This window comes from Pseudonaja textilis, chromosome 1 (assembly GCF_049901715.1).
Source record: "Pseudonaja textilis isolate UNSWEBS1 chromosome 1, rPseTex1.2, whole genome shotgun sequence".
NCBI lineage: Eukaryota > Metazoa > Chordata > Lepidosauria > Squamata > Elapidae > Pseudonaja > Pseudonaja textilis.
In genome coordinates, this window is record NC_141990.1 from 274,391,456 (window position 1) to 274,406,331 (window position 14,876).

At 35.8% G+C, this 14,876-nt stretch overlaps 1 protein-coding gene across 1 annotated transcript in view; it reads left to right on the forward strand.

Moving 5' to 3' along the window:
- Positions 1 to 11,177: 11,177 nt before the first annotated feature.
- Positions 11,178 to 14,876, forward strand: part of RASGRP1 (RAS guanyl releasing protein 1) — a 43,857-nt gene continuing 40,158 nt past the window's right edge. The window contains exon 1 of the mRNA XM_026710458.2: positions 11,178 to 11,280. The gene's annotated coding sequence lies outside the window, so the exon portion shown is untranslated. The remainder of the gene's footprint in view (positions 11,281 to 14,876) is intronic.

Sequence of the window (14,876 nt, forward strand, 5' to 3'; positions counted from 1 at the left end):
GACTTCCTACCCAGGCTCTCGCAGCAGCAGGCTTTAAAAACATACCCCCAAAGTTATAATAGCATATTGTTTCTTGTTCCCATGAGTAGTCTTTGGAACTCATACATTATTTAGGTAGAAATAGTTATAATGATATCTGCATTCAAACTCAACTGTAAACTTTGTTAGAACAAATGATATTTTAAAATGTTTTTTTAAACTAATATAAGGATTAACTAACAAAAAAAAAATCCTTCTGTAACTAATAAAACAATATAATTCCACTAATATAAGTTTAGATATTATCACCTGATAATGTTGCATTACAGGTAATCCTTGACTTAACCACAATTGAACCTAAAATTTCTGTTGTTGAGACATTTGTTAAGTCAGTTTTGCCCCATTTTATGACCTTTCTTGCTACAGTTGTTAAATGAATCACTGCAGTTGATTAGTTAGTAACCCGGTTGTTAAGTGAATCTGGCTTCCCCATTGACTTTGCTTGTCAGAAGGTCACAAAAGAGGATCAAATTATCTTGGGGAATAGCAAGTGCCTGAATTTTCATGGGGATACTGAAAAGGTCGTAACTGAAAATGGTCATAAGTCACTTTTTTTCAGGGCCATTGTAACTTTGAATGGTCATTAAATGAACTGTTGTAAGTTGAGGACAATCTGTATTTCTAGACTTCATATTTTAAAATATGAAAAAATGTACATTCTACATTTTTATTTCTAATTTTCATATAGTTTGCTTTATATATATTATACAAGGATATAATTGAAAAAGTAATTTATACTTTTAAAAATACTTTATACTTTTACATTTAAGTTACTGTAAATTTTAAATTCAGGGTTCATAATTTTTCTTACTATTTTATAACTGTAAATATTTATATAAATACTTATATTTATATAGGTACAATAGGTACAATATGATATATATAAATAAATAGTTAATGGGAAAAATACTATATCTGAACTGCAAAAATCTATTAATTGGCAACAGAGTTATGCAAACAGCAAATATCAATAAGCATCAGTTTAGATATTTCAAAGAATAATTTATTAATCTTTAGTTTAACATTAGAAAAGTGAAGTAAAACACTTAGTGAAATTTTTTTATCATGAGTCAAGATAGAAACTTCTAATATATGGTGAACTAGATGGAGAGTGGAGAAGTTTAGTTTGGTAGGAGTAAATATATCTCTTGTGGTTTTAAAATGCTGGCTGACAAACTAATTTTTCAGTTTCATTGCACCATCTTATTTTTTCTAAATAACAATAAATGTTACTGGTCCAAAACCTTAAAAGATTACTGGAAGTTCCATTAAATGAAGTGCAATGTGACCTGGTCTGGTATTTAGACAATAGTTTTGCTGCAATAAAAAAGGAACAACTGGAGAAGATACATTAAACAATTAATAATATGTTCAAAGTAATAAAATTCACAAGGGAAGAAGAAAAGAACAACATACTATCCTTCCTGTATATCCTCATTAACAGAGGAGCTGATGGCAAATTAGAAACATAGATCTATCAAAAAACAAACACCCCAACAATAGATGCTGACCAAGTGCTCTATTACCAAATAACAACCCAACCCTGCACAAGAAAAGCTGTGTAAAAAACATTCAGAAAAGTGTAAACACACTGCAACAATCTAAAACACCAGAAAAAATTTAACAGTCCATCTACACAACACCTTCTAACAAAATGGATACCTGCACAACTTCATTGAACTTTTTATTCTTCATAATAATAACAGAATTGGAAGGGACTTTGGAGGTTTTCTAGTCCAACCCCCTGCTCAAGCAGGAAACTCTCTACCATTTTAGACAAATGGTTGATCAATCTCGTCTTAAAACTTCCAGTATTGGAGCATCCACAGATTCTGTAGGCAAGTTGTTCCACTGATTAATTGTTCTAATTATCAGGAAATTCCTTAGAGCTAGGCTCATTCTCTCCTTGATTAATTTCCATCTATGGCTTCTTGTCCTACCCTCAAGTGCTTTGTCCCCCTCTTTTTTGTGTTTTTGGAACACTGCTATCATGTCACCCCTAGTCCTTCTTTTCATTAAATTAGACCTACCCAATTCCTGTAACCATTCTTCATATATTTTAGCCTCCAGTCCCGTAACCATCTTTGTTGCTCTTCTCTGCACCCTTCTAGAGTCTCAATTTCTTTTTTATGTCATGGCAACCAAACTTCCAGATAATCAACCAACACCCTGATAATCAAGAAATATCATCAGACAGAAACCCTAATCAAGGAACCGCCAAGGAGGAAAACCACACCACCAACACTGACAGGGCAAGCTACTGTACATAAGCACCACACTCACTAGCACTGATTATGTCACCCAGTTGGGTAAACATCTGCAAACAACCACGCTAAAAGAACATATAGGATCCTAAGCTACATATATTCTCTTCTATCAAAAATATTTAGTCTTTCTATATGCCATATATGATCTTTTCAGCTGTGCACAATCCTGATCAAACCATTTTTTTAATGTTGTACACCCCAATTATTGAAGTTTTATTTCTTTGACAAAAACTATTTTGAAATTAAAATACAAGTCTAAGTATGGTTTTTGAGATTTGCCTGGCAGATGTACATGAATTTCTAAGGTTTCTGATGCTGTTAGCCATTTAGCAATTGCTTTTGCACTACTTTCATTCCATTCCAACTCTGTGTTATTATTTTCCAGCATTGAAAGAGGCAGTCATAGTTAATATTGGAGGTAATGATTGCTTTCTAATTCTGAATATATGAATCCATCCATTGTACAGCATTCAGGATTATGCAATGTGATCCAGTTTTAAATTATTAATTTTATCCCTGCCTCCCAGTAAGCATGTTTTGCTGGATCACCCTCATCTAGAGACTGAGTAAGCAAAGCTCCAGAGGAGTCATCTGCCTAACACATAATCCTGCCCAATTAGATTTTAGATTCTTAAATTATCTAGGTTATAAGGGTCCTTCTGGTATATCCTCCTCATGAAAGGTCTTGAACTGAAATCATTTGTCCCAATCCTGGCATTTAAATTCCTGTTAGTTTTTGCTGATTGCTGCAGGATGTACCAATAACTAGCACTAATATACCACGTACCATCACTAGCACTGATGATATTATTTAGTTTGGGTAATGAAATCTGAGGAAGAAAGCAACCAAGCTCAGAGAGCATCAAGGACGCCTTACTGCAGGGTGAATAAGCAAGTGACAATAAAAAATTGAATATTGGGTGTTGTTAGTCTGGATATGGGTTTTTTTAGAAGAGGGATGTTAATCATTAATGTTAAGGAATATGATTTCAATTTGGTTGAGGGACAGCAGGAAGACAGATACCCCTGGGTTTAAAGGAGGCAGAGGAACACATTTCAATTGTAAAACTGCATTAACTCCCTTGGGTCCCCCTCCTATCTTACCTGGGTAGTCTATAATGAATTGACCAATAACTACCCCAACTCTATCTCTGATGTGGCGGCCCAGGTTTAGATATTCAAAGATTGTTTTTTGATGGTCCTGACCAGCTAGCAATATTCCAAGTCAATAGGGAGATTAGGTAGATCCGTTCACAGGAGGTATCTGTCTGTGTTGTAAAGTTGTTGTCCCTGGGAAGTTATCATTGCTGTCCTAAGAATTCTAGCATCCAATATGAAGACTGTTCTGATAGATATGGAGAGAAATTTGTTGCATCTAAAATGAACAATTTAATTTGCAGGGAATATCTAAAGTGGGTTTACTACAGAGCTGGGCACTTTATAATCCACAAGCCACATCCAGCTCTGGGGCAGCAGCAGTGGGCAGGGCAGCAATGGGGCAACATTGGAGCAGCAGCCATCCACAACAGTCCCAGGTTCTCCTGTGACCCTTTGAGAAAATTAGTTGCCCACCCTCTGGTTTAATATGTATGAAGTCCCAATCTTTGCCTTGTCAAGGAATAAGGATCTATTAATAAAGTCATTTGACTGCAGTTTTGTCGGTTTTATTTTAACAATTTGCCCTTCATCAGAGAACATGTCAGAAATAATCTATAGAGCTTCTCAGTTATCCAGGTCATGATTGTTCCAAAGGTGCTTTTTCAGGAGGCAACTGGACTTCGTTTTTTCTTTTGAAGATGTTTCACTTCTAATCCAAGAACTTTCTTCAGCTCTGACTGGATGGTGGGGAACAGAAGGATTTATATTCCTTGCAGACAGCTGGTCACTTGCATTTTTTTACAGGGTTGTTGAAGCACTTGGAGGTTTACCTGTGTCCTCAGGGTCACCTGAGTTCTTGTAGCCTGCATTTTTTTCTGGAAATCCATACATACTCCCACACCATTCAAAGAGTAATTCATCCCAAATTGCATAGCTAAAAGTCTGTAAAGATTCTCAGTCATCCAGGTCATGGTTGTCCCAAAGGTGCTTTTTCAGGAGGCAACTGGACATTTTGCTTAAATCCTTCTGTTCCCCACCATCCAGTCAGAGCTGGAGAAGCTTCTTGTATGAGCAATGAAATGTCTTCAAAGAAAAAACATGAAAGTCCAGTTGCCTCCTGAAAAAGCACCTTTAGATGTCAGAAAGCTTAACCTGGGCTTCTGCATAGTCTTAATGAAGTGTTAGGTCCAGCATCATGTTTTTTAACAGAGCATCAAAATATTTTTCCAGGAATTCCAAATAATATTTTATAAATTAGTATGCTATTTATAAGTATGCTCAAATAATAAGATTATTTGGGTTTAAACTACATTGAATTTTCTGTGGGGAATCTTTCAGTAGTCTGTATTTACATCTTACTTGTAAGCTTTTTGAAAAATGTCCCTTAAGGTTAGCAAAGTTATAAACAGGTGAATTAGCAAGTTATAAACAGAGTGAGAAATGGGAAGAGAATCCACATTTTAATGCCTGCCAGGTAGTGAAATATCTAGCAGCTGTTGTTTTTTTTCAGTTCTGTTTGAAGGTCCCATTTAATTGATTCAAGGGCTGCAAACTTGTTAAAGGTGAGAGGAAAATTCATTTTGCTTACAGATTTTGCTTACAGATTACATCTTTGGCTGTTTAGCAGATTTGATAAAAAGAAAAAGGGATCCCAGACTGATGCCTGGACGTTTCTTTTTCCCATGTTGTTCAAATCCATTAGAATCTTTGCCCGCACCATTTTACCTCACTTGAACAAACACTTGAACGACTATATCTAAACATAACTAATGAGCCGAATAAAAGTCTATAATAAAGTTCCTGAAACCTAGCATACTTACTTATAACCAAGAATGAGCTAAACGAGAAACAAAAGTAACTAAAATACACCGTTATAAAGTAACATAACCTTGAAAGGGGAAGGAAACTTTGGAAAATACGAGTTGCTGGGCTGAGGCCTTGGCTTCTCCAAGATTACATTACACGCGTTTTTTATCGGATATGTAAGAACGGCAACATTATTTGGTACTGCTTTTGTTTTAGGGTAGAGGAGGCGTGACGTGGAGAACCGGTATGCCAACATCAGTATTCCTATTTTCCACCTCCTAACAATGGCTCGGGCGGGGGTGGGTGGACCAATCGGCAGGCAGAAACCTCGTGGCTGCAGCCTCGCCGCTCGGCGGGCAAAGATCCCCTCTTCCCCCGGGCCGGGCCGGGCTGAGCGCAAGGGGCACCTGGGTGACGCTGAAGAAAGCCAGGCGGCAGAGACACGTGGTGGGCGCTTCCGCCTCGAGCGGAGTTCGGAGAGCCGTGTGCATGAGGAAAATCTGAGACGTCGCCCAGGGTCTAACCGCTCTGCGACTTCCTCGTGCCAGCAAAGTTTTCGTCGGTTCCGCCCCCCTCGGCGGTCCGCCTTACGAGCTCGGCTCTCCGTGCTTCGACGGCGACAAGCAGGAATACACCGGCAGTTTCATGCTGGCTTCGGACGTGCTGACTTCGGCGTGGTTCTTCGGCCGAGCCAACGAGGCTGAGACGAAAAAACAGGAGTCGGAACCGGTAAGTTTGCATGCCTTAACTTTCCCCACTGCCTTTCCCGTCGTTTCGGGAGTTGTGTCTTTCCCTTCATTGGTCAGCGCGGTTCTTCCCACCTGGCGTCTTTGGGAACGGGCGTCTTTGGGAACGGGCGTCTTTGAACACAACCAGATGGAGGTTTGGCAGCGGACGGGAACTCTGGCCCAGGAGCAAGCAGTCATCAAGCAAGATTCATTTTTCTCTGTTTCCACTGTTTTTGAACGGGTGATAGTGAGTGTGCTGCGTGCGTAGGGTAGAATTTTTAATAATATGTTAAAAAAAAAACGAAATGGAAAGAATGCCTTATTCTGTTAGGCTGTCCCACTAGAACTGCTTTAAAGGAGATTTTCTAATTCTAGGGACCGCAAGAATCTAGCTACTATGACCCTATTGACAGGAAGCAATAATAGCTGTTGCTCAACACATCTGGGACAATAAAAACCCATTGAAAAAGTCTGCACTGCTTTGCTAGTTTGTCATGGGGATACATCTGTAATAAAGTTCTGTACTCATTAGTCTTTAAACAGGTTTAAAGGGTCTGAATATTTAGGGAGCTAGATGTAAAAGACTGCTCAATAACTTAAGGGAAAATACTCCTTTTTAGATATATCCCCCCCCCCCTATTTTTACAGGTGCTAAAATGTAGGTGCTCTTTATGAAATGTAGAAACAGTTGTTGCTGTGTATCACTTTTTAAGGCATTTCCTTAAGGAATGTTGCTTTCCAGGAGTTGAATTATGATCCAGTAACTGAGTTCACACAACAAAAGTCCCCATGAGTAACTTGATCATGGCTTACTCAGTTAACCAATTATCCAAGTTTGCATAACCATTTGCGCTGGGGTCCCACAGTGTGCTTGTTTTCAGTTGTTTAGTGTGTTCAAATGTTAATGTCTCATGGGAATGATTGCGGTAAAGGATAGCTTTTAGCAGGTAATACGTTGCACTCGTAAAGATTCAGAGGTTGGAAAGCAATGGGCAGATGGGTCAAGAAAGGATAGGTTTAAGGATTGCTAAGGGCTTGTTAATGAGCTGAATCCCACGACTGGCTTTGATATTCTTTTTGAAGAAAACAAAAGAGGATAGTAGAGGAGACAGGGGACAAATAAGCCATAATCTTAGAGAAAGGAGCACAGTGAAAAGTTAGTCCTGAGGGGGAAAGGGCTAAATAAAACATGTTGACTGGGGAATTCTGGAACTGAGGTCCACACATTTTAAAATTACTAGAGATGAGAAACACAGCTCTGGTGTATCCTAGTGTACAATGTACCCTTCACTGTGTGGGTTTACATCTAAATAGATATTAGATTGGGCTTGAAATGAGCTTAAAAAGATATATAGAGTTGAAGACAAAATTTGGTATCTTTTTAAAGCTATTTTCTTTTTTGTCTTTTTTTCCAGGGATTGTCTTTTTTTTCTAACTAGGCAGTTCTCTGCAATCTATCTGCAATAATGCAACTAACAAAATAAACATGCATAGACATAATCAGATATTATGTTTACCTGTTCTTTATTTCATTATAGTGATGCATAAAATATTTTGTCAGGTGACTCTGCCAGGTCTGCTCGTGTACAGCAGTGTTTTACCAGTTTTTATTCTTTTTTTTTGTTTTTAGGGAGTTAAGATTTTTATTTCCCTGGAAAAAGGAAGGGAAGGGAAGGGAGGGAGGAGTCTGGGTAAAGTCTCCATAATTCCCATGTGAGACTAGAAATACTAAGGAAGCATCAGGGGTGTCATGGGAGGGGAGAGTCAACAATATTAAACAGTAGAAACAGGTGGGCTGATCAAAGTCCCACCACCCCTTTTTATCTATGCAAGGCATGTTAAAAGGGCTGGAGCTTTGATAACACAGTTGCGCCTGTCATGTTGAACTTTTGAGTCCCTTTGAAGACATCCCTGAGCAATGTTTGCCAATGTGTTCTTCAGTCCCGTCCTCCCAATAGGAGTTTAAGGCAGGAAATGGATAAAATGCTTTCCTTGATAGACACATCAGAGTTACCTCTGAGAAGAAGCTAACTTTTCCCAATGCTTTAGAAATGTTCTCAGATTTTAGGAGAAACTTCTTTGAAACTTGCAAAATATGGGAGAAAAATGCTACTAAATTTGCTCTTTGTGAACACACATGGATGCACATACACCAAGCTCAGTTCTCAGCATTTTAGAACAGAGGCTAATTTGTATTATCTTGGATGTTTGTGCACACTCTCTCTTAACTAGCCATGCAAAACCTTCTAGAATTTCTAAGCATGTCTAAAAATTTGGTTGTTCTTTGTGTGCAAATTTTCCACTTAGAAGGACACATTAACATAAACATTGACTTGGCTTCCACCAAAAACTGTAATAAATAACTCTAGAGTTTATGAGCTCCTCTCCTCTACACTCAATATCTCAGCTCTTTCTGTAATTGATGACTGACTCTACTTTTTATTTAAAAAATTGTCTACATATTTGGTATGGTAGTTGCCAAATTAGTGTAATTACTATTGTATAAACAAACATCGGAATTGGGAAAATCCAAACTTCAGTCTATCCTTACTTATGGAAATGCATTGTAAGCTTTGAGCTATCACTTTCTGTCAAATCAACTTACAGTTTTTATGAGGATAAAATGAAAAGCGATTCCTATCAGTGCCTGGTGATTTGATCAATTATTAATTATTTTTTGAAAATTAATAATAGCCTTCTGGGTGATGGTTCTATATTAAAACAGAATAATGTATCTAAAATGCAATAGAATGAAGTTACTAAAAGTACAGTACATAGTAAATGACATAAAAAAATAAACCAACAGCATTTCAAAAGGCAGTAAGAACTACAGTATAATAGTCCTTGTAAAAAGCAGATAAGAATTAAAATGAGCATTTCTCAAATTGTTATGCTACAAACTAGAAATTATGTTTAGAATCTTGCTAAAATATCCTTTCTTTCAAAGATTTCCCAGTAGAAGATGGCCTAGTTGACTATTATGTGACATTGCCAAAAAAAAATTGTATGGATGTCACTAAGAGTTGAGTTCTGATTCAGGATGTCTTACCAACATTTCTGGGTGGGGGTTCTTTACCCTTTCATCAAGATATTTTCCCTTCAGCTCAGTTCATAGAAAGACAAATGATTTGGAATGTTCTGCTGAAAACAGAGAAATACAGAATTGAATAAATCTTGTGCCAGATCTGAAATACCTGGAGTAACTGTGCAATCATATGTCTTGCACATAGGTAAGTTATCAATTGCTTACTACTTGTTTAAATGTGCCCTTAGGTTTTAGCATACATTTAGCATACAATGCATAAAGAATTCATCTGGACTTCATTCACTATTTGTAAAAAAAAGTCAGACTTTTTGGACAACAGTGACTTTCATTTTTGTCATCAAGGACAATGTCTATGGATAATCTCAATTAACCAGATCATGTTTGTCCAAAGGTGCTTTTTGTGTTTCGTTTTTTTTTTTCTTTCAAAATATTTTGCTTCTCATCTAAAAAACTTCTTCAGAAGCGAAATATTTTGTAAGAAAAAAAAACCAGGAAAGCTCTTTTCCTTTTGGAAACAGCACCTTTTGGGAGATCCATCAAGGACAATATCCCATCTCTGAGACTCTGAATCTTGCCAACATAGTTGAATCTCACCTGAGCTTCCTGATCATACATACATTTGAATTACTATAACTTTATGGTTACCAGACATAAGGAAATAAAGATAAGTAAATGTCCACATGATTTATGACTGTTTCATACCATATTGGCAAGATAGAATAATATCAAAAGCTATTTCAGTTTTTGTCAGATACCCAAATGTTTGCTTGTGTGAAACCTAGTATTTTTGTAGAAGTATTAAATAGTTTACAATATTGGGAAGCATTCAGACCACACAGTCCCAATCCATATCTTGCACACTTAATTTATTTAGATAAATTGGATCTTTTCTTTTAATATGAAACATAAAATCTGATCCAGCAGAATCAGATGTTAAAGAGGGGGTTGGTAGTACAATATAAGTTATTAAAAAGCAGATAGAGATGGGTTTTCAATTACTGGAGCCTTTTAAGAGAAAATTGATGGTTACCTCTCAAGGATCCTATACCAGTGGTCTGTTTTCATGGCAAAAAGTTGAACTACAGCAGGGCTGTCAAACTACGCTTGTCACGGTGGCATCACGTGACGTATCCAGAATTTTTCCCCTTTGCTAAACTGGGCGTGGGCCTGGCCTGCGTATGATGCATCCGGCCCATGGGCCGGGAATTTGACAGCCCTGAACAGGTTATCCTCAACTTATGACTGGTCATTTAGCGACCATTCAAAGTTACAATGGATTCTGAACAAGAAACTTATGATCTGAATTTGAAGTTCCAATGTCCACTTGGCAACCAACCTACATTTATGGCCATTTGCAACATCCCATAGTCATGTGACTACAATTTATGATGTTTTCCCAAAGAACTGTTTACTTCTGGTTTCTTAAAAAAATGTTCCATAGAGAATTCACTTAATGATAAAATGCATTTGCTTTACAATCACTATGTTTGCTTAATGACTGCTGCAAACGTAAAATCAGGTGTGATCATGTGATGACCCCATTACAACTCACGACCAAAATTGCAGGCTTCATTATAGACATAAGTTGAGGGCTACCTGTAAATGAAGTTGCTCCGGGTCTATGATTCTGTATGATTAATTCAGAGTAAGTTAAATCATAACGTGCTTGGTTTAGTTTTAGCGTATCATATTGTGTGAACTTAGCAATTATGATAGTTTATGCTTTAGTATATTATTTAAATACATTAAATTGTTATTTTTTTTAATTTGTTCATTGGTAAAGGGACTATGACAGTGCAATGAATGCATTCTAATATATGCAAGCTATGATTTTGGTTACTCAATGCTGCATTTTCTTCTTGTGTATGCTTAAAGACTTTAAGAAAATGGAGCTTTGTGTGTGCCATAAGAACCACATGTGGCTCTTTAGAAAACATGTAGACTAATGAGTACATTAATGGAAGGAAATATCTTCCACAGAAGGGGGAACCTTTGATGCATTTTCTAAATGGGAGGGGACTGTTTCAGTAACCCAATTCCTGTGATCCTGGCAACTGTTGTATTTTTCAACCTGCTGCAGAGGCTTTTGTGAAATGTTATTCTATCATGTGACTGGAGTTTTCCCCCTGTTCTTTCTCTAGGAACGCTTCAAAGATGCAGCATTAATTCAAAGGCAGCTACTGATCTCCAGATCTTGCTGAAACTACTGAATTCTACTGCATGACAATGTCGTTGGGACACTTAAGCAAGGGAGTGATCCTAGATGAACTTATTGATATTTGTATTGATTCTTTTGGTGAGTTGATTGTACTTTAACCATTTTTACAATTTTTGATAGGTTTTTTTTTTACCATTTGAGCAATTTACTTTGTAGTGTTTGATATATAATTATGTGTGATTTTATATTTAATACTACTCTTACAAATATAAACCATTGGATGTTTTGGCAATATTGATGATGCAAGTGCTGTCTTAGGAAAAATTAACGAGTCCACCAGAAATATCACAGGTGGTATTTATTTTATTTATTTGATTTGTCAATCGCTTACAAGATAATAGGCATGAGCATAAACATTAGTTATGAATACATGAAATGGATACATATAAGAAAAATAAAAAGAAACAATAGGACGGGGACGGTAGGCACGTTGGTGTGCTTATGCATGCCCCCTACAGACCTCTTAGGAAAGGAAAGATTACATGCAATCTATCTCTGTCCAGTTCTGAATAACAGGCATATGAATAATTAAAAAATGTAGATGGTATTTTTCAGAATTGAACTAAGTATCAGTTAGATAAGGATATTTTTTTATTTTGCACTGTTAAAACATAGCTCACAACTAAATTGATAGCTAATTTGAAGGAAAGTACTTGTTCTGCCATAAATGCAATATTTCAGCCTTGTAAAAGTGAACATAATTTATAAAACACAGTTGTTAAGCTTTTAGTTGCCATATGCATTATTCATGCTTTTTACTACTTTATTGACAGAATAACTTTGAATAGAGATAATAGTACACAGCCAATCCAATGCATACTTTGGAATATGCTCCAATGGGTTGAATGAGGCTTAGTTCCCGGTTCAGTTCGATTTGTAAATGTTTATAATCTTTTTATCATGTTTAACAGTTTCCTTTAATTTATAAATTGCTATTTATTTTGTTTATGAAATCTCAATATAAAAATATTGAGAAATAATTTTGATTTTTGTGAGTTTATATTTTATAATATTGTCTGTCGATTTTTACATTTTCTTTTGCTATGTCTTTTACATTGTATTTTTTGTGATCAATATATAAGTGAAGGTATATTATTCTAGGTGTGGGTGAGTAAGCTGCTTTTTGTCCTTGTTTATTCCTCCTACCTACATACAATGCATGACAAGTAAAGATAGTTAATCCATTTGAATTATAGTTCATTCATGTGCATGTAAAATAATACATTTTGATAGCTTTTTTTTCCTTGTGAACAATTTAGAGCAGTGAATAGGCTTAGTAGTTAACACCAAATCTTCCTAATTCCAGAGGAAAGCATGCATGTTATTTATTTATAACAAAGCCTTTATAACAAATATTTGCTTAGTGGAATTTCCAAAAACATTTGTTTTCTATTCTTTCTTTCCATATAATATCTAATTGATGTAACGGTTATGGTTTATTCACACTGTAATAAAGGAGTTAAATCTATACTTACACAATTATCATATATATATATATATATATATATATATATATATATATATATATATATATATATGGATCTTTGGTTGTTCGGGTTTTCTCCCGCGTAAGATTCGAAGTATCTAGGCAACGTTTCGATGAAGTCTCATTCATCATCTTCAGGCTTCTGTCTTCGGCTCTTGCTTCTCAGAGTGATGAATCATGAATCATCACTTAAGATACTTCGAATCTTACGCGGGAGAAAACCCGAACAACCAAAGATCCACATACAAATACCCGCGAGAACCTCAGAAAATATATATAGGATATATATATATCCTATTTCTGCTTTAAACGAACTAAAGAATGTAGTACCCTTTTTGCTGATGTGTTAAACTATTGAGTTGAAGGGAAACTTTCTATGTATATTATTTACTTATATGATTTTTTTAAAATCCCATCTTTTATTACTTTATAAGTAACTCAAAGCAATGGACATACATAATAACCCTTTCTCCTCCTATTTTCCCCACAACAGCAATCCTGAGAAGAGGATTGGGTGGGAGAGTAACTGGTCCAAAGTCACCCAGCTTGGCAGGACTAGAACTCATGGTCTCCTGGTATCTGTCTAGTGCCTTAAACTCTAGATCAAACTGGATCTCATCTCTCATTTAATGTTAATTATTTATCAATTAACTGAAACTGCTTTCAAAATATGATAAAGATTGCATCATGGGACTATTGGTTGGCAAATTGATAGGAAGGAAATGCTACCGGAAATTTGAAGATTCATAGATCTTGTTGAGCTTCTGAGTTGATATAACTATTATGTTCCTGTAAATTAGTTGTGAAAAAGAATAATTAACTGTGTATTAAATCACTTTATGTAGTACATTATGTTGAACTATTATGTTTCAGCTTTTATTGTTTCTGAAGTGTTCTTATATTGTTTCAGTTTTATAAAGCTCAAGAATAGCTTGCATTAGACATTAAAAAAGTGGGTTTTGAAATGAAACACTATAATTTTATTGCTATACTTGAGTGAAATTGGTTTGGAGAATGTGCATTGTGTTGAATATTCTAAGACTTCCCAATAGTTCTGTACAGTGAAGAACTGAGTATAATAAACCAGAGAAGTTTCAAAAAAAAGTTTCTCAGTTTTGGAAACTGTAAGTAATACATTGGTGGCTTCTCTGCTACAATATGCAAAACACTACATGTTCAATTAATAATAGCAATAGTCAGTAGGAGATACATTGGAATTGCTATCAATGACACTTTTGCAGTTCAAAAGGTACATAATTTAAATTCAGTATTATGCAAAAGCATTTTGTTTTACTATTTTGGAATTATTGAAACTATGTCACAAAACATAAATCCTTAGGATTTTAAGCTCAGATAATAATATTTAGGTCAAAATGTGACCACCACAAATTGTTGATTATGTAGGATAGATTACTTTTGGAAGGGAAGATTCATAAATTTTTCTCTTGGAATTAAAATAAGTTTTAAGTCTAATATTCATGCATTTTCAGTATATTCCTGAATGGATTTACAAGTCTATCTGTTTTTTTAAAGAGGATCTGAACATAGTTTAGAAATATATGTCAGGAATGGACAATATGTAATTCTTCAGATGTTAAGGAACAATGGGAAATATAGTCCAACATTGTCTGGAGGAGCACACTGTATGTTGACCATACTATAGAAATTTCACTTCCATAAATCATAATTACTATATTAGACTTGTGCTTAACTCTGCTACTAGCCAACACTTTAGTTGTATAAATACCCAATGTGTTCTTTACAGACCTTACTGCTGCTTTTCATTAATAACCTTTCTGATGTCTCCTCAGCTAACTACCATTCATTTAGTAACTGGTCAAACTTCTGCAGACCTATCTGAGGAGTAGTTACAACTGAGATTCAAAGTTCTAATGGTTGCCTCCTCTGTGATCACGTCACTTTAGGTACTTGGCAATAGGGCCATATTTACAAGTGTTTGCAGTGTCCCATGGTCATGAGACTGTTTACGACAGTTTCGTTGAAAACCTGTATTTTCTGTTTTTTAGCAAAATTGTGCCCGTAGTGAGCCATTGGTTTGTTTAGCAATTGTGGATTTGGTAAATGACTGCAGTGATTCACTTAACTCTGCCACAAAAAAGGTTGGATCTATCACATGACTGATCTATTTTAGAACTGTGAAGGACAAGATCCATTAAAGTCATAATTT